The sequence below is a fragment of the Macaca nemestrina genome, chromosome 6 (genome assembly GCF_043159975.1).
Source record: "Macaca nemestrina isolate mMacNem1 chromosome 6, mMacNem.hap1, whole genome shotgun sequence".
Lineage (NCBI taxonomy): Eukaryota > Metazoa > Chordata > Mammalia > Primates > Cercopithecidae > Macaca > Macaca nemestrina.
The window spans coordinates 160,920,504-160,941,791 of NC_092130.1; the positions used below are offsets into that span (position 1 = coordinate 160,920,504).

Consider the following 21,288-nt stretch of genomic DNA (forward strand, 5'->3'; position numbering starts at 1 on the left):
TTTCTTAAAGTCTGGCATGTGCTTTATATTTTCTGTTTTAATACTTAAAGCTAGAATTCATAATCTATTATATTTTCACTTATTTTGGAACTTAGTGTCCTCATTTCATCATTTGCAGTACAACAATTATCTGTTTTACAGAAATAAAATATATATGTAATAGAAATTGAGGAGTTTTACCATTTGCTTTGTCAATTATTCATACTACTACATGGGAGCCAAAAAAGCTCATTGGTTCTTTGATATTATATATGCCTTGAAGAAAAATCTAAAAAGTGAACACATGGATCTAATTATTATTATGAATAAGGAATATGCTACTTTTTAGTATTAATTGCACATATGGTTATCTGTGAAACCTTCTTGATAGATGTCTTTCATTTTTCTGGGTTAATATTTTACTACTAGTCTGCAATTCTTTTTTTTTTTTTTTTTGAGATGGAGTCTCTCTGTTGCCCAGGCTGGAGTGCAGTGGCACAATCTCAGCTCACTGCAACCTCCACCTCCTGGGTTCACGCCATTCTCCTGCCTCAGCCTCCTGAGTAGCTGGGACTACAGGTGCCCGCCACCATGCCCGGCTAATTTTTTTTTTTTTTAATTTTTAGTAGAGACAGGGTTTCACTGTGTTAGCCAGGATGGTCTCTATATCTCCTGACCTCATGATCCGCCTGCCTCGGCCTCCCAAAGTGCTGGGATTATAGGCGTGACACTGCGCCCGGCCTTCTGTGCAATTGTTAAACTGAAATGAGATGACAGAATGAGTAAAGGTTAACTTCATTAGGTCATCTTTCATACTATAGAGATCACCTTTTTATCAACTTGTTTTCTCTTTTGTTCTTTTAACAAAAATGTACAAACTGTAGTTCTTGCTAACCAAACACATAAAATAAATAGTTGTAGAGAAATTTTCCTGTTCCTTTATAATTTACTAGGTCTTTTTCTTTAGATAAAAATCAGATCACGTATTTTGATATTCTTGTAAACAAAAATGGTAACTACATAGAGGAGATAGATACATTAGTTAGTTATAAGATGATCATTTCACATGGTGTATGTATAGCAAAATATCAAGTTGTATACCTTAAATATATAATAATGTTTGTGCCAATGATATCTCAATAAAACTGTTAATGAGCCAATGCACCATGTTTGTGCAGTTGACTGTTCTAAAAACTGAATTATAACAAGAGGTATCTCTAAATTTCCTTTACATTGCTCCCTTATTCAGGTTTGGAAACATCACATAGCTTGCTAAATTTCCAGGGTAAAATTGAGCATGAGATGACATCTAAAGAGACAATTTTCTGAGTCCCTCTCTCAGAAAACGATCACAATTTAGCATGACAATTTTATCTTTCCAGGTTCTATGGTTTGACCAGCATCAATCGTGTGTTGGATGTTTCTCTGTCACCAGCTAAAATGATTCTAATAACTCTCCCAAGGTAATCAAAGTGGGAATTCAGTATCAGAAATGTCCATGCTTTCACTTTCAGAGATTAGTTCTGTAATAAATTCTGGTGACTGATGCATTGTCCACTTTTTTGAAGTAATCTTTGACATAAAGAGAAAACAAACACCTGCCCACCACCTGACTTTCCCTAACCAGCAAGTTCCACATTGGTTCACTTGTCATTGTCGTCTCCTCCTCCTCCTCCTCCTCCTCCTCCGCCTCCTCCTCCTCCTCCTCCTCCTCCGTTTTAAGGTGAAAATACAAGAGATGCACTAAGTGGCTGACGGGTCTACTTTTCAATGGCTAGGGAAAGTTGGCACAGTTTCAGAATGTCAAACTCCAGAAGTCATTTAAACCCAGGGTGTATGCATCATTGGGATTGTGGAGAATCTAGAGCCCTTATTCCAAGAGTGTAGTTTCATAGATACAAATCCTTCCTGGATGAATGAATTCTTTTTTCTAGAAATGGATTGTCCTGGTTGGCAGTGTTGACAATTCTTTCTGCATGTCATTGCACTCAGGAGCAAGTGCCTGTTGACTTCCATTATGACTGTCCACTGGATGCACTTATTACAGTCTTATCTAGGGAAAACCACCAAGGAAGACCAGCAAAAGCAGGTTTTGTTTTCAAGTATGTCCCTAGGATGCTCATTGCTTGTGTCTCAGCCACTGCTTCAGTAGCAAGCTGACAAACAAACGTTTTATTTCATTCAACTAGAGGCCATCAAATAAACAGAATTAGGGTTTTCTAGAGAATGTTGTTACATGAACTTTAACAATTAAACTACAGGACTTCTTACAGACTTAAAGATTCTTTTTCTATCCCTTTTATTTTTCATAGCTATTTCTTTGGGCAGTCAGGGCTTCATCAACATAGAAAGATTAGAAATGTATTCTCTCATCTCTTTCAATAAACTGAAATAAATTAAGAATTTGTGTCTGGACACTACACAAGGAGAATCCCCCATTTAAAACAGTAGCTGCATAAGAAAGAATATATAATGCACAATATAATACTGGCATATTGATGCTGCTGTTTCCATTCCATTTTTTTCTAAAAGTTTAAATTTTGGAAATTTCCAAATTCTAATTGACTTCTAATGTCTTCCTTAAGAGCAACAGAACACTGAAATGTTCAATTCCTTCCCAATTAGAAATAACCCAGTTCTTGTTCTACCTCATTGCTCCTGTTAGTTTGTTTAATCTTTTCGAAAGCTAAATAAAATTAAATCCTTCCACATTTCACATCACTCAAGCAAAATAGTCAAATATGACTTTAGCCGATTCAAACATTCACTCTCAGACCCTTTAAACTTCCAAGAAATACAACTTACCTTATCTTTTCAACCTCTTTGATCTTTCTCAGGGAAGAAGAAAAGAGGGGGTAATTAATTAGAAGTTGTATAACCTTACCAAAAGTTTATCATAAGTTTGAACAAGTACACAGATGTTTAAATATTCACAGAGACCTGCTAAAGTGAGGATTGCCTTCCAGGTTTTGGAGTAGTTTCCTGAGGCCCCGAGAAGGGTAAAAGCTTAAACAGGTTCAGGTGTAAAGATACGTCCCACTCGTGATTTGAATCCATGTATTCTGGCCTTTAGAGCTTGTGCACCCTATAACTCTACCTCTCTTAAGCTTAAGTCTTTGTTCCTTTAAACCTCTGAACCTGGGCATTTGTAGTTTTATCAACCAAGCAGAAAAAGTAATATCGTTCTCTTAGTGTTTGCAATGACGGGGGTCTTGTACAATTCTCAGTATATTTGCCAAGGGACCCTTAGAATAGCCATTCAATTTACATAAACTCCTACACTTGTTTACTTTAAATAAGGATGCTTGATGTTCTTAATGGGTGAATGTGGGTGACTTCGTGCAGGGAGAAAGTACTAAAGTTGTTTCAGATGTCCAAATCAGTTTTGAATGCAGCCCATCAGACCTCAAATCCCTGTTATCAAAAGCTATGTACATTGCAAATCGATTTAATTTATTCTGGAGTAATAAGAGGTGAGAAGTTTGTGTGTGTGTTAGGTTTCCTGGGACAAGCAAAGGGAGTTGGAAAAGGATCGCAGCTCCTATTCGTCCTCACAAATATAAATGCTGACCTCCAAGGGGAAGCTCTGTCTGATATAAACCCTCCATACCTTGAGTACTTTGGGTGAAGGCGTTAAAGGACATCACTCAAGCGAAATCTCATGGCTACCACCGGACTATGGATCACTGATGAATGAGCCAGCAGTTGAATGTTTAGCAGGCTGTGACGACTTTGCACGGGAATATGAAAATTTATTACCAGCTTGCCACATCAGCGCCTGCCCTGCCTGATTTCCTGGTTCCCTCCCGGTGGCTACTCCCACTCCATCTGACAGGCAAACCCCTCTCGCTCCCCAGTTTCCCCTCCCCCGCAGAGAATTGATGGTCTAAACTGTCACGGAGTCCTGGCCGTCATTTTTCAAGATATCTGGTACTTAAGATGATGCCTTTGGATCAGGGATTTTACTTAGGAGTAGTAGTATGAGCTGAATTGTTTTCCACATGACCTTGCTGAGGGGGCTAAAGGGTGTCCGTTTTGCGTGCTGTGGAATTTGTGCGGCCCCAAAAGTGTGCACGATGGGGGGTTGGGGGGAGAAGGAGGCAGAAGGGAAAGGAGCCGCGGAGAGGAGAGCCAGGGAGAAGAGGAAGGAGGAGAGACCTGGAGAGCGCAGCATCAGGCAGACAGGCGCCGCCAGCCAATCAGAGGCGCGCTCGGGAGCTGCAGAGACCCAGCCTCGGAGCCCAGGGCTCGAGGTGCGCGGAGCCTGAGTCTGGGCTTTCCGAGGACCGCGAGCAGCTGTGCCCAGAGCTCTGGGAAAGTCCCCTCTTTGCTTCTTTAAATTAAGTTCCTTTCCACCAGTTAGGGCAAGTCAGCCAAGGTAAGGCTTCAATAAATGACACTTTACTGTGTAGTGACATGAATATTTTTGTGTACAGCGGGGCTGCTTTACCCAGTTCTGAGTCAAAACAATATTGGGTGAAATCTTCCTCTCCTACGGGTTTCACAGGATCGAGGGCTGAGGGGAAAGTTGTAGCTAATGCCGGCTGCCTTGTCGCTGGTATACATTTGGATTTTCTTATGCAGGAATGCTGCCATAGAGCCTATCGAATGCGAGTCTCAGAATCCAGCTGCGTGTCTGTTTATGTTTATCTGTGGCTGTGCTGTTGTCTTCCCTGAAGAAGTTGGAAGGATACTCTCTGCAAGGCACATTGCAATAGTGATGGCACGAGTATAAGCTGTCATTTATGTGTATCTGTAAAAGTGAAGGGACGCATGGTCAGAATAGAAACAGGGGCACTGAAATTGAATTTTTGATAGTGTTTTTTTTTTTTTTTTTTTTTTTTTTTTTTTTTTTTTTAAATTATTGCCTTTCCAGTATCCTCTAAAATTACGTGATTTCTGAGCACCGAAACTGCAGCAGGACAAGCCTCATTTATATTCTTTCATTCTTTTTTTTTTTTTTTCTTCCCACGAATCCCAGCCTTAAATGCTTATTAAAGCTTAAGATGAAACTTTTGCTTCTTTTAAAGGGCACTTATAAATGATGCATGAAAAGAAATTAGGTAGGCTTCTGTGATCAGCAACACACTTTATTTATGTTTGTTAACTCCCATTCATTTCCCTTTCTTAACTTCTTGTTTGAGTATGGAAATAACTATTATTTTGTCTTGATTTTTATGTCTTCAAAACAAGGTAAAATTATGCCTTTTGCGTGCGTGTGTGTGTGTGTGTGTGTGTGTGTGTGTGTGTTGTGTACAGATGTGGCTCTAGGCAAATCTTTCATATGTAACAGGTGAAAAAATAGAATTTTATTAGCTAGGGCTATTAAAATGTTTTTATTTCAATGTCTCATTGCATTTAATGTTGTAGTCAAGAATAAATGTTCCTTGCTTTTTCCCTGTTGGAAGTCAAGAAAAATAAAATAAAAATCTTAGCTAAAAGTATTATGGTTTTCGGTTTGCTCAGGTGATGGCATCACTGCTTTGAGCCGAGAGACAGATCAGAGGAAGATTTTGTTATACAGCCAAAAAAACTAACTACAGGCTCTAACTGTGTTTTCAAACCTTTATTTTTCACTCTGGGATCACCCACGGATTTTTCAAAGCAGGGGGCTTTGCTCCTGCAATAATTGTTCTTTTATTTTAGTGTATTTGTCTTACCAGAGTAAATGCTTAATTCTAAATCAAGAGTTTGAAGTCCAGCCTAGATCTTACATATACCTTGTTGGGATGTGGGAGGAAGAAGGTAGGATGTGCTACTCGTAGATAATTAGTTCCATTGTGTAACACTCTGGTGCTATCACCAATTATGATTGCAGTTGTCCTCAAGCCTCCTGTTATTTATTTAATTCTGGATATCTTAATAATAAATTAACCTGGGATAGGTCAACCGATATACTTCCTCCATAAGACATTCACTTAGTGCACCTTGGTGGGTATTTTATGAACCATACTTCTGATGCTTTTTCTCGGAGAAAGCTAACTTAAGAAACCAAACAAACAAACAAAAAGGAACTGATACCAATGGTCAAGATTGATTGCCTATCTGAAAACAATGGGAGGTAGAAAATGAGCATTGGCTGTTATACATGCAACAGAAATGCCCAGCTGAAGATAACCCAATAGCAAAGGAGAATATAATAGTGGAAGGACAGTGAGTGGCAGGAAACTCTAGCTGTAACTGTATCCAGTGCAGACTGATTATAATTAGCTATAGCAGTCACAAGCATGAACAATAGCAACCAGTGCTAGAATGAAGTCCATACATTGTGCAATTTGGAAATTATGATTCCTCTCCATGACTGATTTCAAATGGATATAGTGGACTTGTGAGAATACATGAGTCATTTATTCCAACTTTATACATTATTTAGATGAAAGCTGCTATAAATATGAAGTACTTTAGTCTCATTGGCTGATATAAATAGCATTATTAGGCTTTGCATTGATTTTTGCAGTCTAATGAATACAAACCACACGTGTGCAAGTTTTGGGACCCCCCCCAACAGTCCTTTATTTAACTTATTGGACAGGAGTATACCTTAAGTATCTGCAACCTGACTTAACTGTCTTTCTGACTCTAAACATGCATGGAACACTTCAACAGAGCTAGGATAAAATATATTGAACTTATTGACCAGGAAAAACTTACTTCTTTTGAATTCATATATCTGATACAGTGAAGTCTGGTGAAGAATGAGAGAGATTGAGACATTAAAGACAGAGCACATATATGGTGTTCTTTTTCTTTTCTTTTCTTTCTTTCTTTCTTTTTTTTTAAAAAAATAAGTAGAGAACTTTAAGCCCTAGTGTGCTTAATTGTATGCCTTCATTATACTTTTCCATTATACATATCTGTAGTACGACGTTCTAGATTAGGCCTTCTTAACCTTGGTGCTGTTGATATTGTGAGCTCTATCATTCTCCTGGGGGACTTTTCTGTGTATTGTAGGCTCCTTAGTGGCATACCTATTCTCTACCCACTAGATCCCAGTAGTAGCACCTCCAACTTGTGTCAATAAAAAAATCTCTCTGTACATTGTTCAACACTGGTAACTATCCCCTGGGGAGAGTGCAAAATTGCATTGAGAACCACTGCTTAGAGCAATTTTGAGCAGTAGTTCTCAATGCAATTTTGAGAATCACTCAGTGGGAACCACTGCTTTAAGCCAAATCAAAGGATGTATCTAGAAAAAGGTTCATGCGTATGCTGTTTGAGTAGGCAACTGCGCAGTCCAGTTTGGGGGCTCTACAGATAAATCCCCTCCTTTCACTTTGATATTGAATGTGTTTCAACTGGTAGGTGTTTTCCTAGATCCCTAACACAGTACTGTGAAAGATCTTGCCAGTAAACTGAGGGACGAGGGTTATATTATCATATGCTAACATTTTTGGGACAAGAGGAAATTAAAACTGAGAGATAATATAAATGTTGAGGTTAAAGACAAATTTCACTTTAATTTTTTTCAGATGATCTTTTAATATAAATAATAAATAAAAGATACTGATTCTTCTCTATAATTGCTTCTATTATATTTTGGGAGTTTGTGTATGCGTGGGTTGTAGGGAGGGAGCATTCACTCTAGTTATTCTATGTGCTTGGAGTAGTTTCTAGTGTTTAAAGCCTCCAGAAGTAAAATGAAAACAGTTTGATTTAAAAGGTACAGTTGTAGACAGGTGCTCATGTGTAGCACAATGGAAAAGAACTGAGCTTAATGATTTGAAGACATGGCAGAGGGTGGATACTGACATGGATTGACGCGTTGTGCATGTCTGATCTGTAGTCCATTTTCTTTATCCCTAAAAGGTGATGATAATAGGTGTAAAAACCCAATATACAAAGTTTTATACTGGCTTACAATTTGTAAAGGTCTACACTAATGTTGGCAAATTATCATAGATTCAATGTCTTTGATGATTTGTCTGATTAAAATTGATTAAGCATGCTAAGTCTTTCAGTTATTCTAATGTGGTTAAAAATCATCTACAAGAAAGGTTAGTGTTCTCTGTTATATTATTTTCATGGATGAAAGTGAACATCTAAATTTCTAATATTTTGAGATCTTAAATTTGAAATATGTAATTTAAGATTATGAATACACCTCAACTTTTATTTCCATCCTTCCTCATATTATCCACATTTACAATTTGTTGTAAAAATGTAGACATATAAAATATAGAATGTGACTTGAGATTTATTCTTAAACAGTAACCGTTATCAATGCTTGGTGTATATTTTAAAAATAATTTTTCAATGAATAGATTAATATGGATATATATGTGTACAACTAAAATTACATATATTTTTAGAAAGATATAGTGATATAGAGAGGCATACAGTCACATAAACACGTGCACAAATATATATTTAAATAAAATAAATACAATTTCATAATATTATATGTAACTAATTTTGTAGGATGTTTGTCTTCCATGTGAATAGTAGAGAGGATACATGACTTTTTTATGAGTCCAATATGCCGTTAGGCATATGTCTGATGCTTAGTTCAATGTTAAAGACATCCATTTGTTAACAGGTCACTCATTAGGTTAAGGTACTTTGAATTGGTGGGTGTCCCTGCCATATTTATTATTATGCATTTTGATTATTGCATATGATTGCATAAATATATTATCTATTTAAATAATCCCTTATTACAATCTTTTTAAATGACAAAGAAAAGACCAGCACAAGTTAAATAAGTAAGAACCTCTATCACTACTGGTAGTATTTTGACTTCTGAGTGTGGTACATGTTCCAGGAAGTTATTTCTGGGAAAATTAACAGATAGAGAGGAAATGTAGGAGCAGGTCTAAGACGAGCATTTGCCCTAGTGCACCCTGACATGCTCGGATGTTGCTTCTGTGGATACTAGAAAGTTCTGATACACAAATTTCTACATCGTTGAGCCACATAAATTTAGAAATTTCTTGGTAGGTCTGAGAACAAAATGAACAAAGTTTGATTCCTAAAAATATTGAGTGAAATATTTGCTTTAATCAACGTCCTTTAATGCCAGGACTATGTCTAATTCAAGCTTTTACTCTAAGCACATAGAATATGATAGATGAATTGTTGGTAAAATAAATTGAAGATACACAGATGCCTCCACTGAAAAGGAATTCAACTATCATTTCTATTTCATTTTATGTTTAGATAATCATAAAGATTCTCAAATAGGTATTTATTGCCATTATTTTGAGGCCTTTAGGATTAATACAGATGACTTATGTATGACTTATATGTAACTATGCACAATTAGATATTACCGATAATGTCATGTGATCCAATTATTTTCAGTACACCTGATATTAAAAGTATTTTAAATAAAAATATCTAGGTTAGATCCACAGTTACCAATGTGATATAAATGAGGTTGGATGCCATTGTAATCCATCAAATTATATATATACTTTTATTTTTTATTTTTTGAGACAGAATCTCAATCTGTCTCCCAGGCTGGAGTGCAGGGTCACGATCTTGGCTAACTGCAGGCTGCACCTCCCAGGTTCAAGCGATTCTCCTGCCTCAGCTTCCCGAGTAGCTGGGACTACAGGTGCGTGCCACCATGCCTGGCTAGTTTTTTGTATTATTAGTAGAGATGGGGTTTCTCCGTGTTAGCCAGGATGGTCTTGATCTCCTGACCTCGTGATCCGCATGCCTTGGCCTTCCAAAGTGCTGGGATTACAGGTGTGAGCCACAGCGCCTGGCCTCAAATTATAATATTTTAAAGAATTTCTGAAACCAATGTTGACACAGTTATGATCAAACTTATACTTACTCCTGCGTGGTGGAAGTGAAAATCAATATATCGATTTTAAAAAGCAATTTGCAACTCACTGTAAGAGATAGGATAGGGTAGACTCCCTTATACACAACTTGTGAGAATAAATTAGGAAATAATTTAAAATATCACAAAAATGAAGAAACTCCTTAATAAGGTAAAATTAATTTAATAATTTGAATAAAGCAATGATAAATGTATGGCAATTAAATATAAATTATTAAGCTTAATACTAAATTGTATGTATGCTATAATTTTTTTTAAATTTCAGAGAAATTATTGTGAGAGAGAAATATGACTTTTTCAGATTTTTCTGTGTTGTTTATATTTATTTTTTAATGTCTCATTAGTAATTTTTACTAATGTGATGTAATTTGAATGAGCAATGATAGTGTACATGAAAATATATTTTCGTTATAGTTAATTTTGCTGTTATGGAGTACCCACTTTTTGAGTCATTTGTTCTATTTAGCTGAGCAATAGATGGGAAAGCATTGTATGATTGAGGTTATAAAATAAACCAGTTCCCAAAGACCAATCAGTAGAGTTCCTATTTTGGTAACTAAAATTCTACTTGCAGAAATTTTTTTAAGGCAAAAATAAAATCCAATTACATATTAAATTATATTTTACCTGTTCTATAGTAAATTAAAATTTTGTATTCATTCATTCATGAAGGTTGCAATCTATTTGAAAAGAAAGCTGGTAAACCAGGGCATAATTAATATTTTATAGTATTTGTAGAAAATTTTTAAAGGGAAAAAATGAAAAAGCGATGCAGAAAAAAGATTGTCAAGAGATAGATGGTGGTTTGATATTTTATCTATTTGGCCAGGAAGCCCTTTCTAAGAAGAATACTTTGAATAAAGCCCAGGAGGAAGTGTGTATATGAACCATGTTGATATCTCAGGAACAATATTCCAGGGAGTATGAAAAGCAAGTGCAAGAGTCCTAGGGAAGGGACACCCCTGGCTATTTGACACACAACAAGAACAGCAGAGCTCAGTGAAGTAATTGAAATGGAGTGTTATGATCTGAATGTGTCCCTCAAAATCCATGTCTTGGAAAGTTAACCTCCAATGCCACAGCATTGGGAAGTGGCATCTTTTCAAAGGTGCTTAGGTCATGAGGATGTGAATTACAGCCCTTATTAAGAGAGCTTTTGGGAGTGGGTTCACTTGCTCTTGCCACAACATGAAGACCCAGCAAGAAAGCCCCCACCAGATGCCAGTTCCTTCAGTCCTGGACTTCTTAGCCTCCATAACTGAACTGTGAGGAAATAAATGCCTGCTCTTTGTAAATTATTCCTTCTGTGGTGTTTTGTTATAGCAGCAGAAAATGGACTAACAAATAGAATATAGGAGGTGATAATGTTAAGAAATAATAGAAACCAGATCATGTGTAGATCCTGGATTTGTGTAAGAACTTTGGATTTTTCCTACAAGATTATGGGTGGTATTTGATCATTCTGAGCAGAGAGGTGACATTATCTGATCGATATTTCAACAAGAAACTCTTGCCACTGTGTTGCAGATAGACTGAAGAGGAGCAAGAACAGAAACAGGGCCAGTTACAGATCCATCCCAAGAATTCCGAGGAGAGATGATGCTGTCTGCAGCAGAGTGACAGCAGTGGAGATTGAGAGAAAAGGTTTGATTCTGCATTTATCATGAACATAAAGTTGGCAGGATGTGTTACCATTTAAGATATAAGTCTGATGGGATAAAGTGATGGGAAAGGGTACACTGTGATATTTGCATCCTAAACAATAAGAAGGATGCAACTGATATTCCCTAAGAAACAAAATACTTGAGGAGAATCAAGTTGGACAGGAGAAGGAGAGAGGCAGTAGAAACAAAGACCTGAGTTTTGCACATTTATAGACTGAGACGTCCAAGTGGGGATAAAATGAAGTCAGTGGAATACGCAACTGTGGAGTTGCAGGGAGAGTTTTGTGGTGCAGGAATAAAATAAAAATCCGTATGCAATATTAGATTGCACTTAAAGTGAAGATACTGAATATGAGAGAAAATGTTAAGAACATAAGGGACCAGAAGTGGAGCAACAAACACCTGTAGGTTGAAAAGACGGGGGGACACTAGCAACTAAGGAGTAGCTGTAGTGGGAGGAGGATGCTCTGGTGAGTGACTGTCTTGAAGCTTGGGAAGATGGATTTCAAGGAAGACTCTGTCTTAAAATACATTTAAATTATGGAAATGGAAACTCACAAATACATATGAACACATATTCAACATATATTTAGTGTAATTTTTATTTTAGGTATAAAGAGTAGATTTCCTTAATTAAAAAATGTTCATCTTAAAAATTTTTACAGTTGCTTACTTTTTCCGATGTATGTATTTATGGAAATCATTCTGTATTCAAGGTGATTCCATTTGTTTGTGTCATCTATGATTCCTTTCAGCAGTGTTTTGTAGTTTTCCTTGTAGAGGTCTTTCACCTCCTTGGTTAAGTATATTCCTCAGTTTTGTTTTGTTTTGTTTTGGTTTGGTTTTTGCTATTGTAAAAGGGGTTGAGTTCCTGATTTGATTCTCTGCTTGGTCGCTGTTGGTGTGTAGAAGAACTACTGATTTGTGCACATTAATATTGTATCTGGAACTTTGCTGAATTGTTTTATCAATTCTAGGAGGTTTCTGGAGTAGTCTTTAGGGTTTTCTAGGTAAACAATCATATCATCAGCAAACAGTGACAGTTTGACTTCTTCTTTACCAATTTCAATGTACTTTATTTCTTTCTCTTGTCTGATTGCTCTAGCTAGGACTTACAGTATTATGTTGAAGCAGAGTGGTGAGAGTGGGCATCCTTGTCTTGTTCCAGTTCTCAGAGGGAATGCTTTCAACTTTTCCCCATTCGTATTATGTCAGCTGTGGTTTTGTCATAGATGGCTTTTATTACATCAGTGTGAGTCTGCTATTAGAAACAAATGGAACATTCTTGATGCCGTAAAAACAAATTTTGCCCGAAATTACTGGTGTAATCATCTATGTATTTTATTAGTCAATATATTTTATCTTCTATTATATTTATTAAGTTTACCTAAATTGGATGTTATAATTATTGCTTTTTCAGATCTGACTACTTTGCAGCATAAAACATATCTCTTTTAGTACTAATTCTTTTAAAATGTTCTTTGCTGACAACCCCAATTTACCCTACAAATGATTATAGTAAAAGAAGAATAGACAAGATATGAAGTTTCCCCAGTCAATATATCAATTGAAAGACCGTATGTTTTTACTTTGCCATTTCCTAGTGATTTATGCCCAGACTTTTAAGTGCAAGGTAAATCATTAGGAACCAAGATATAAATCTATAGTTTCAGCAGAAGGTCTGAGGTGATTATTAAGTTGTGAAACTGATATTTTAGCAAATATACAAAATTATTGTATCGCAAGATTATTTCAGTATTGTTCATATGAATTAAAGTACTCCTTCATACAACTATCCCAAGACACATACATATACACATTCTGTCTCTCTCTCTCTCTCTCTCCCCCCCCCCATCTCTCTCCATCCCCACCAATAATCACTGTACGGCTTTATAATCACACTGTTTATTAAACTTAAGAGACAATAATCAGCTTGATTGACTAGTTCTTTATCAACCAAGCTTCACTCAGAATATTTATATTCTAAGATAAATTAAGTGATGTAGCTTCTGAAACTCACTCTATGAGCGAAGTTACAGCAATACTTCAAACATATTAATGTATAAGTGCTGCATGTGACTACCTTGAATGCTAGCATGGTAGGCGGAATAATGGTGCCCAAGATGTTCACATACTAATTGCTGTAACTTGTGATTATATTACATGGCAGTGGAAGGTTATGGTTGCAGATAGAATTAAGGTCGTTTATCAGAGAACCTAAATTAGGGAAATGATCCTGGATAAACTTGGTGGGTCCAATGTAATCCCAAGGGTCTTTAAAAGTGAAAGAGGGAGAAAGAGAGTTGGACACAGCGATCCCATCTGGGAAGGACTCAATCTGATTTTGCTGGTTTGGAGTATGAAGGAAGAGGGCCAAGTGCTTTGGTCAGCATCCAGAAACTGGAAAAGACAAAGGAAATGGATTTTCCCCTAGTGCCTCTAGAACGGAATACAGCCACGCTAACACTTTGATTTTAGCTCAGTTGAGACTTATGTCAGACTTCTTACCAACAGAGCTGCAAGATAATAACTTGTTGTTTTTTTAAACCACTAAATTTGTGGTGCTTTTTGGCAGCAGCAATGGAAAACTAATAAAACTAGCATATTGAGGTTTATGAAGTTCCTGCATATATATAAACTGCATATCATGTGAATTTTCCAAGGAGAGACATATAGAATGTTATTTAATCTGTAATAATTATACTGTCAATCTGGAATTGTTATATTACTCAAAAGTAAATTGATGAAACAGTCATATGAAACCTAAAGGTTAGCTTCCTGAAGGATGTTAAGTTTTCTCAAAAAGAAGGTAAATTTTATTCCTAATGAAAGAAAATAATTCATCCTACCTAATGAATACATTCTTGTCTACAGTAATGATATATTATTACTGTTTATGTGAGTTTATTGAACTTCCAATTCCTGTGTCCAAATGTAATTAAAATAGTATTGAATTATTTTGTACAGTCTTAGGTAAATTATTCAGTTATTCATCTATACAAACAATAAACAAAGTAATATATAGAATATGTTGCAAAATAAACATATTACCCTCTCCTTTTTACTTTTGTAGTGCAGGAAATAGTTACTCAACTTTTCACAGTGTCATTAAAAAAAGTGAATTTAATCGTAATAGAATATTTTATAGCTCAATTAAAAAATGTAACCTGGTATAATTAACAAAGATTGGCTTAGAATGAGAATATAGAAGTCTGTGTGTGTTTACTGATCAAACTAATTTTTAACTAAGTGACTAGGATGCTGCTTAACCTTTTCAAAACTGCTAAATAGGGAAAAACTTATCCTCCCAGCTTGAATGGTATTATCTCGTGTTTAAATCATAACACCTATGAAAATATTAAGAGAAAAATGTCAAACAAATTTCAAGGGTATAAAAAAATAAAGGAATGGGTTAAGGCAAATTATCTAATTAAATCTGGCTGGTATCAATTTTATTTCTTTATTTAAAATGTCTCATGGATATTGTTTGCTTATACCTGGTTATAAAAGCCCTCTTTAGCAGAGGATTCTAAAAGCAGTCATATGAATTGCCTGCCTGCCCATGAAACAATCCTAGACATGATGGAGTGTGCAAATGGACTGACATATACCAGTCTTCTTTAATCTGTCTGATTGGTGATCTTGGAAATACTGATGCAAATTGTCCATCTGAGTTTCCGTATTCTTTATCAGAGTGCCTCATTCAAATAATTGAATTCTAGGTAATAAAAAACGTGCAAATGAGCCAAAGCTTTGGGGAATAACTTCAGCTAAGTGCAAAGCCTGTGAAAGCACCAGTTTGCCGAGATTACGTCAGCATCTGATCTGCTTCCAAAGAACCTGGCTGGGTACTCAGAAGCAGAACCAACTCCCAATTATGTGTTCATTTCTGACACACAAGGAAGTGCCATTTTATTTTTCTCTTACTTGTTTCACTTTTCTGAATTATTGTTTTTGTTCTTTTAATTTCTTAAGTGACAGGTGTTTATTGTCACAAGTCAAATTATATTTTATTTCCCTTTCTTCAATCCCCACTGAGCTGAAATGTCTACAAACTGTATATCCACAAATTAATACCTTGTTTATCCATTTACACCTTTTTCCATAAACCTGAAAAAAACATATATATGTAAACATGCAGACATTAATTTTATTCAGCTTTTTAAAAATCAAGTGTTATTTAACCCATACTATTCTACTTAATCCTTACTTAATATTAGATCTTTAAAATCTCTACAAAACAGTGTATCAATCTGATGCGTTCTTGTCTTTATTTTTGCCTCATAACTCATTTTCATCACTGTTTCTTTCTTTATATCCTGTCACGTTGCCATAAGTTAGTCTTATCCTTTGAAATTTGTAGGTATTCTTTTGTTTTCCTATTTTCAACTCTATATCATTATATTTCTAACAGTCTTATTTCTTTCCTCTGTCACTCTGGATTCTACCAATCTTTCTAATCCTCCCAATCCCCTCCAGTCCTCATTAATCCTCTTTTTTCAAAGACCATCTACCTTATACTACTAAAGAATATGCCTGAGTAATAGAGTCATCTGATCTTCTGAAACCCCTTAGTAAGACTAAGTCCAAATTCTTTCCCTGAAATACTGCAGCTGACAATCTTCAATTGGCGATTCTTCGAGACCGTTGAAAGGTTGTAACTATTAGTTGACTACTGTGTCCACTCTATACTGAAACAACAAATGTGTGTGTATGTGCATGTGTGTGTGTGTGTGTGTAGATAAAATGTATTCTTCCCCTCAATCTCTTTTTTTTCTGTAATTATGTAGATTGCCAGAATCGGTGAGCTTTTTGCATTGTCTTTGATATTAAATACCTTTTTTTTTTTTATTTTCCTGGATCTTTTTAATGAATTATGTAAAGTAAAATTTAAATTAGTTTTTTTTTCAGAGTTTTGAAACAGAATTTATGGAAGTTTAATTAAGAATTCTTTAATTTGAGCCATTTAACACTCACTCAGGTAATAAAAGGGAAAAGAAGTATGACACAATAAGAATCAATAGAATATGAACTTCACTGGGTCGAAATTTGCTAAGTATGAATCACCGTTTCAGATGAGGTGCTCTCGCCAACTTCAGACGCAGTTCTTATGTGACTGTGACTCTAGAAATATGTAACCGTTAGGAATAGCTTGTTTCTCTGGGAAAGCATCTCACTCCATTTTCAGTCCGGTGCTAAAGAGGATTTAATGTGTATGCAAAAAGGTATTTTTAACACTTAAATTTGGTATTAGCATCCTGGATGTGCTGACTCTTCCAAGTGTAAAATTGTGCTTTCAGAAAGAAGTAAACTAGGACACTTTGTCAGCATCCTAGAAATGATACCCATTCTTTTACTAAAAGGAATGCCAAACATTTAAAATGAAAAAGTAATGCATTAACTAAATGGAAAAGCCAGATTGTTCTAATCGATAAACTCTACAATAATAGTTTGTCCTTAGCTAATATGTGTTTATATCTCTAATTTATTACCAACTGCAAAAAAAGTATTATTTGTAAAAATTTTATTACCTAAGAGACATAAAATATTTAAAATAACAGTTGCTTCAGATCAAATTGTGTTTGTTATTGAACTTTCTGCTCTAAATGCTCAACCTAGACCTTGCCTTTCATTGAAAATACATTCACTCAGATATTTTTATAGTACACAGTCCTCCTACAGACCTCATCATTTACTTTTCTTCATACTTATTTTTCATCTAGAACCACTCAATTTTTCCCAACATATTGAATTTTATTTAAAAATCACTACATAAGAAAATTAGTTTTATGACATATAAAAGTGTATTATTTTGGCAAAATGAATGTCAATGTACAAAAACATAAAAATTTAACAGAATTTTTATTAAGTACAATGTGGAGACATGGTATGCTGAAAAAATCATAGAAATTATTTAAGAAAAATGTATACTTTGAACTCAGATTTTATATCTCATTGATTTAGTTAATGTTATATTTATATAATGTATCATTTATAATTTGCTTGTGCATGCATAGTCAACCAGATTAACTGCCAGTATTTTCTGGAACCTCAACATGTAGTAATCATTTTTTTATATGACATATCCTTCTTGGCCTACTGCACTGGAGTGTAGGTAGATATCATTAACTTCATTTTGTAGAAGAGTAAATTTAAGTCGTAGAAATTCCTAGATGGCTCTACGGGATACACTTACTTAAAAGTAGCCAGGTCAGAATGGAGCATGCCCAGCTTTCCTCTTCTATCCATAATGCCTCTTCACCGACCAGCCCCCACACTCACTGCACCCTGGATCCCAGCTGATGGGCTCACATCACATTTCAGAAAAGAATTTTCTAAATCGATGGGATAGTGACAAGCTCACTTCTACCAATCTATATGAACTAGTACCAGTATTCCAATCTCTTGCCTCTATTCAAATTATAGTGAAGGACAACACATGCTGTATCTGCACCCCTTTCTCAGGATTCTGCCCCCATACCCTCCCTGACTTCTCTCTTTAATTGGCTACATCATCAAAGTATCACTCTCTAATGATCCTTCCCGTAAGTGTGCTCTGGAAACTTCCATCTTTTTTTTTTTTTTGGAGACAAGATCTTATTCTGTTGCCCAGGCTGGAGTGCAACCTCTGCCTCCTGGATTCAAGTGATTCCCCTGCCTCAGCCTTCCTAGTAGCTGGGATTACAGCTGTACATGACCATGCCTTGCTGGTATTTGTATTTTAGTAGAGACAGGGTTTCACCACGTTGGCCAGGGTAGTCTCAAACTCCTGAACTCAAGTGATCTGCCCACCTCGACCTCCCAAATTGGTGGAAACTTCCATCTTTAAAACACATCTGGGGACAACACCACCTATTTACTCTGCTCAGATTTAACATGTTTCTGACATCTGAGTAAATGATCCCATTTGTACCAGCTGAAAACTGACAGAGATCCTTTACACCTTTGTCACTCTTATCCCTCCTATCACTGTCAGGTCCTATATGTTCTAACCCTAAAATATTTTTAAAATATGTTCACTACGTGTATCTCTGCTACCACCCTACCGGTTCAAATCCTGATCTCTTCTATAATGATTTCTTTCATTTGACTTGCATCAGCAAATACCCTTCTCAAATCATTCATATATTCATATGACAATCAGCAAATAATTCCTATAAGTATAAATCAGTACATGTTGTTCCTCTCTTTCAAAACTCTTCCAAGGATCCCAATATGAAAAACAAGAGATTGAATTCTTGCCATCACCTCAAAAACTTCTTATGTTCTCATCCAGCCTCCCTCTCCAACTTGATCACTATCTATGCTCATTAAGTGACAGTTTTATCCCCTCCTTAAATATGCTAAGCAGTTGAACTTGCTTATTCCTTTAGTCTGAATGTCCTTCTCTCGTATTTTTTACCGCAACCTTCTTGTCCTTCATGCTCTTCTCATCCTATTAAAAACAAAACCCTTTTCCCTAAAGTAGTTCTGTATCACACTAGCCAATTTTTCGTGTTCTTCAATACTGTTTATTAGCTTATTCCTTTCCTTTTTTCTCACCTCCAAGTAAAAAGTAAACCTTCCTTAACCCAGGATATTGAGCATTCACTTACGTTTGGATTTCCAGGGTTTAAGATATTTCCTGCCACACAGCCCATACTATATCTCAGAAAATAAATTTGAAGTACATCACACATAGATAATAGGGCTCAAGTGAATACCATACACAGGTAACCATCACTCATATAAAATGGAATATCACCTGCATTCCTGAAGCCTACCTTTTGCACTTTTACAGTCCTGTTCTCTTCCCCAGATATAACCTCTTTATCCTCACTTCTAACAGTATACGTGGCATTTGCCTGTGTATTTAAAATAAACCAAATTATACAGTATTTTTCCATTGAAAAATATTTCCACAGTATTTTTCTATTGGCTTTTTAACATTACTTTTGTAAAAAGCATCCATTATGTGGAATGAATCAGGTGTTTAAGCATTTTCATTCCTGTAGATCATTCCATTGTATAAATATACTATAAGTTATTTGTTCTACTACTGAAAGGCTTTTGTGCCATTTCTATTATTAACTATTAACTGTAATATTAGTAATTAATATTATTGACTATTATTTGAAATAATAATAGAAATGGCACAAAAGCCCTTCAGTAGTAGAATGGATAATTTCTGGTTTATTTACTATTGTATTTAATATTTACTACTATTCTATTTACTATTTCTATTAAAAACTTTTACAAATAATATAACTATGAACATTCTTGTATTTGGCTTTTGGAGAAAATATGTGTGCCTTTTTACTGGGTATATATTGTAAGTAGAATTGTTACATTATAAGGTATGTGTATATTCAGCTTTAATAGATAAAGACAAATCATATTCCAAAATGGTTCTACTAATTTATGCTCCTACATCATTATGAGATATATTCTTGTTATTGTCTGTCTTGTTCATTTTAGTCATTCTGGCAGGTATGTAGTGGTATCTCATTGTATTATTCCCCAAACTGTATTTTTAATCTTCAAAACTGCAGTAAAATTTGAAAGAATACTGTAGTGAACATTCATACTCTTAAAATGGAGTCATCAGTTGTTTTAATTTGCCACTTTTGCTTTATTGATCATGCACCGCCTTAGTTTTTCTAACTGTTTGAAAACAACTTTTACCCTTTGGATGCAGACTTTCAATGATAGAAAATTGAAAAGCTTTCTGAATTTATAGACTTAGTAATTTTGACATTTAGTGAACATTTTCTTGATTTACTTTAATAGTTTTGCAAGTAGAATGGTAAGATGCAATATAAATACAATATACTAAGTATATTTGTTTCAAGATGCTAAGGAAACAAATTTTGCTTTGCAACTTGTGAGGATAATATATAAATGAGAAAAACAAAGGCTGTGCTAAAAATAAACAAGCTCATTCATTTTGTTCATCATATTTAAAACATGAATCAGGCTTGAAATGCCATTTACAGATAATGCCACCACCAAAGGAAGAATATCGCATTTTCTTTGTATCATCCTTGTTTACTTAGTACAAATATAGTTATTAACTGCCAAATAATGGTAGTTTAGACCTCAGAAAGCACATCTGTATTTTTGAAACTTGAATAGGTTTCCCTTTATATGTAGTTCTTACTGGTATAATGGAGACTCTGATGGTGAAGCTAAATTGTTGCACCATTTGGCAGATCACCTCGATTCACATTTCTTTCTCTCTCTCTCTTTTTTTTAGTTTTTTTTAACGTTTAATTTCAGAGGTTCAAGTTCAGGTTTGTTACATAGGTAAACTTGTGTCATGGAGATTTGTTGTACCAATTATTTCATCACCCAGGTGTTAAGCCTAGTACCCATTAATTGTTATTCTTGATCGTGTCTCCCTCCTCCCACCCTCCACCTTCTGAAGGGCCCCAGTGTGTGTTGTTCTCCTCTGTGTCCATATTTTCTCATCATTTAGCTCCCACTGATAAGTGAGAACATGTGGTATTTGGCTTTCATTAGTATGTTTCACGGTATGTTTTATAGTATGTTTCATAGTATGTTTTTATGACCAATAACCTCCACTGATGTATCAAGTTTCACAAATGATCTTTCTGTTGCCTTTCTTTCATCCTTTTAAGCAAATTATCTTTTTATATATAAATCAAATTAATATGTGAAGCTCTAGTAATATATTTTAAACTTTGCTTCTTACAAAACGTTTCTGGGGGCATTGAAGTTTTTTTGCTGATTAGGTTTATAAGTGATATGTGTGAATTCATCCCTATACACTAGCTCTTGAACAAATGAAGTTGCAAGTCACTTTTGAAAATTCTATTTTAATTGTTATTTTATACTAGAAAATGTTATTTGTAC

General features: G+C 35.3%; 1 protein-coding gene across 10 annotated transcripts in view; it reads left to right on the forward strand.

Annotated features, from left to right (window-relative positions):
* LOC105467940 (cadherin 18) overlaps positions 1–21,288 on the forward strand; it is a 1,130,742-nt gene that overhangs the window by 616,508 nt on the left and 492,946 nt on the right. For 4 of the 10 annotated variants that reach the window (XM_011717775.3, XM_011717774.2, XM_011717778.2 and 1 more), the window contains exons 1-2: positions 4,201–4,357; positions 11,297–11,413. The exons of 1 other annotated variant lie outside the window; for it this stretch is intronic. The gene's annotated coding sequence lies outside the window, so the exon portion shown is untranslated. Of the gene's footprint in view, positions 1–4,200; positions 4,358–11,296; positions 11,414–21,288 lie in introns of those variants that run through there. 5 more of the 10 variants (XM_011717776.3, XM_024788550.2, XM_024788551.2 and 2 more) reach the window with 3 other exon arrangements.